This window comes from Apodemus sylvaticus, chromosome 8 (assembly GCF_947179515.1).
Source record: "Apodemus sylvaticus chromosome 8, mApoSyl1.1, whole genome shotgun sequence".
In the NCBI taxonomy this organism is placed as follows: Eukaryota; Metazoa; Chordata; class Mammalia; order Rodentia; family Muridae; genus Apodemus; species Apodemus sylvaticus.
Genome location: NC_067479.1, coordinates 37,807,300 through 37,811,653, shown reverse-complemented (window position 1 = coordinate 37,811,653; position 4,354 = coordinate 37,807,300). Strand labels below are relative to the sequence as shown.

The following is a 4,354-nucleotide window of genomic DNA, read 5'->3' as shown; positions in this document are numbered from 1 at the left end:
TAAGTATAGGGTACATATCATATCATAGCTCATGTCTGTGATCCAATGTAAATTGAGTTAAATTTAATTTAAAAAATGATTTTCAGTGTCTTCCTATGCATCAAGCCTTGTATATGCCTGGAGTGCTAAGTAGTAAATGAAAATATAAGGTCCAGGGAATTCTACCATGGATGAAAACAGTCATGACATTAACACAGATTGAAGAAGAATATAGTAATTATGATTTACATAAAAATACTTTATGAGGTAACTCTAAGTACAAATTCAAAATCTATTATTAAATTAGGAATAATAATCATACTAATATGGTCTCAGACTTTGTATGATAAAATGATTCCAATAAGAAAATTTTAAGTCTATGAAAATATAAATTGATGATACTTGATATGGATAATGAATGTGAACATATTTTGAAATTAAACAACACTGTGATAAAAATACTACAGCTTATAAAGCCTTTTAGCCTCTGCACATACATTTTATTGTACTTTGCTTCATTCCTAATAAATTGAACCTATCTTATTCTAAATAATAGAAATGGAAACTAGATGTGATGCACAGGTTGTAGACTTACAATAAATGGAATAATTCTTCTTGGGTTTGTAACATCACTGCATGTACTGATAGCAGTATTGTCCTTCCATTTTGATTTTAAAGTTATTTAGATATCCAATAAATCTCATAAGTTGGTGTGTATAAAATGCAATAATGTGCATATACATTATATCAATTAATGAAAAGGACAAGGAAAAAGAAAAGAAAGAGAGCAAGGAGAGGCACATGGGAGAGCATGCAGATAGGAAACCGAAGGTAAAATTATGTAATTCTATGATAGTCTCAAAAATCAAAGAAATAATTAAAATCAAAATCACACCTGAGATAGTATTGCCTGTCAAGGGGATAAAATTCATTCACCCATTTTGCCAATGTTAAAAGCAAAGTGAGACTTTTTTTTCCTTTATTAGTTCTTATTCGTGTGGGCACAATGCAAACATTAAAAAAAAAAAAATAAAGAATAAAATCTGCTCAGCTATCTGAGTTCTTCACATGCAGCAGTGGGGTTGGGGCCATGCAGAGAGGAGCAGTAAGCTCCAGGCACAGCTCAGGAGCAATTACTGTGGATGACAGCATTTACTCTCTCCAGGAGACGTCACTAAAGACTAGCAAGGATGAGCTTCCCCTATGTGTGGCAACTATAAATGCTGAGAAGATAGAGGATTAGGGAATATGAAGGTTCACTCATACTGAACATATATATAAAATATGTCCAATTTTACTTTGTTCCTCCTCTAAGGAATGGGAAAAGAAGCACATTCTTATAGATTTTGTTTCTTGCTAATTATAGAAGGCAATTTTTATTTACCATAATAGTTATACTGCTTCAATGAGACAGAAAGAGCGAGGCAGAGAGGAGGGAGAAGGGAGAGAAAGAGAGAGAGAGAGAGGGGTTGACAGTCAGTTCTTGGCTTCTGTATACTAGAAAAAAAGCAAATTTCCCCAAATAGAAACCAAAGTAAGAATCTCATGGCAAGAGTTCATTCATAAAATTTGTGATATGTGTTTTTTTAAATCTTATTTAAATTTAAATTAAAATTTAAAGACAGGATATTTCCAAAGCTTCTGCTATGGAAGCTCATCCACAAACTGATGGTAAGACCCTATTACCATCTACTATTACTAATGGACCCCATTACTATTGGTTAGACAAAATCCATACAACTTATTGAACCTGGAAAAGTCAAACTGCTGCCTACCTAGAACCTTTACCAAAAGGACTAATATTCATGGCACTGATGGTAGTCAGCACATTTCTAACGGAGAAAGCTAAATACCAACTCGGCTGTGAAAATTTTGATCTGCAATTGTTGACATGAACATAGGATGTGCTAGTCTCATAGTGGGACAAACTTGTGAGATTAAGCAGTCAATATCTGTTTAAATTTAATGTCTACTCAATGAGATGAAACCCATCCCTCTCACTGATTGATGACCCAGGACCAGAGACCAGATAGTGCAGGGAATAGTGAGAAAAGCAAATATTACTGTTCTAAAAAAAAACATAGCAAACAATTGAAAAAAGAAATATACAAAATAAAAAGACTCCTAATGACACCCTGCTCTACTCATAGACCAGTGCCTTTCTCAGCCATCATTAGGGGAGCTCCCTACTTACTGCACAGAACTGAAATAAACACAGAGATCTACAGCTGTAATCAACTCCCTCTCCTCAAAGCTCAGCAATCTCTGTGGAAGAGGAGTAAGAACCAGAGGGATCTGGCAGATCAAGATACCTAGGCATCCCACAAAGCAGGCAGGTCGCCTTAGATATCAACCTTAACCCATTCAAAAATTGGTCTCACATAAGCAGCGAGGACTCGGACATCACCCCGAATCATTATTTTCCTTACTCATAAGTTTAAGGCATCAAATGATGCCCAAGAAGAATGAAGGTGAGACCCCTGGTTCTGGAAAGGCTCAATGCAGCAGGGAATACCAGGACAGGGAAGCGGGAAGGGATTGTTGGGAAACAGGGTGGGGGCAAGAGGGCTTATGGGACTGTCAGGGAGGGGGAATCCTGGAAAGGGGAAATCATTTGAAATGTAAATAATGAATATATCGTATTAAAAAAAAAGAGCCATAGGAAATGGAAGATACCAAGGAAATAAAGCTTTCTAAACAGCAGCACTGATATAAATATGAGAAGTTTTTGCAGCAAGGACAACACCTGAGTTCTACTACAGAAAAGTACTGGAGAATTGAGAGGAGAGACAAGTCCCAATCCCTGATCCAGAGGCTATTTCCAATTGATAAGTAACAAGAGAGTCTCACTCAGGATTCAAGCCACTGTCAAGGGCAAGCCCATACCAGCAATAGTTGGCCAACACAAAACAAACATAATAGTATTTTTTGGAGGTTGTTTTGTTTGAGTATATTTTTCTCCTTTTTTTTTCTCTTAATCCCATGCCTCTTATCAGATCACTATGGTGTAAGAGTGGTTTTCAATACCAACAAAAACAACAGAAAGCCCACATTCACATGGAGGCTGAACAATGCTCTACTCAATGACACCTTGGCCAAAGAAGAAATAAAGAAATCAGAAACTTTTTAGAATTTGATGAAAATGAAGGCACAACATACCCAAATCTTTGGGACACAATGAAAGCAGTGCTAAGAGGAAAACTCATAGCCCTGAGTGCCTCCAAAAAGAAAAAGGAGAGAGCATACCCTAGCAGCTTAATGACACACCTGAAAGCCCTGGAACAAAAAGAAGTTATTTCACCCAGGAGGAGTAGAAGACAGGAAATCATCAAACTCAGGGCTGAAATCAATCAAGTGGAAACAAAGAGAACCATACAAAGAATCAACAAATCTAGGAACTGGTTCTTTGAGAAAATCAACAAGATAAATAAACCCTTAGCCAGACTGACCAAAGGGCACAGAGAAAATATCCAAATTAACAAAATTAGAAATGAAAAGGGAGATATTACAACAGAAATTGAGGAAATCAAAAAAATCATCAGATCCTACTACAAAAGCCTATACTCAACACAACTGGAAAATCTGGAGGAAATGCACAATTTCCTTTACAGATACCAACTATCAAAATTAAATCAGGACCAAATAGATCATCTAAGCAGTCCTATAACCCCTAAAGAAATAGAAGGGGTCATAGAAAGTCTTCCAACCAAAAAAAGCACAGGATCATATCTTTTCAGGGCAGAATTCTATCAGACATTCAAAGAAGACCTAACACCAATACTCTTCAAACTATTCCACAAAATAGAAACAGAAAGAACACTAGCCAATTCCTTCTACAATGCCACAATTATGCTGATACCAAAACCACACAAAGATCCAACAAAGAAAGAGAACTTCAGACCAATTTCCCTTATGAACATCAATGCAAAAATACTCAATAAAATTCGTGCCTACAGAATCCAAGAGCACATCAAAACGATCATCCACCATGATCAAGTAGGCTTTATTTCAGTGATGCAGGGTTGGTTCAATATACGGAAATCCATCAATGCTATCCACTACATAAACAAACTCAAAGAAAAAAAACACATGGTCATTTCATTGGATGGTGAAAAAGCATTTGACAAAATCCAGCATCCTCTCAGGCTTAAAGTCTTGGAAAGAACAGGAATTCAAGGCCCATACCTAAACATAGTAAAAGCAATATACAGCAAACCAGTAGCCAGCATCAAACTAAATGGAGAGAAATTTGAAGCAATCCCACTAAAATCAGGGAGTAGACAGGGCTGTCCCCTTTCTCCTTATCTTTTCAATATTGTACTTGAGGTACTAGCTTGAGCAATTAGACAACATAAGGAGGTCAAAGGGATACAAA

At 36.4% G+C, this 4,354-nt stretch overlaps 1 non-coding gene across 1 annotated transcript; it reads right to left on the bottom strand.

Moving 5' to 3' along the window:
- Window positions 1-2,274: 2,274 nt before the first annotated feature.
- Window positions 2,275-2,425, bottom strand: LOC127691785 (U12 minor spliceosomal RNA). The gene has a single exon (XR_007979364.1). It is a non-coding gene; the product is annotated as a U12 minor spliceosomal RNA (small nuclear RNA).
- Between the last annotated feature and the right edge of the window lie 1,929 nt (window positions 2,426-4,354).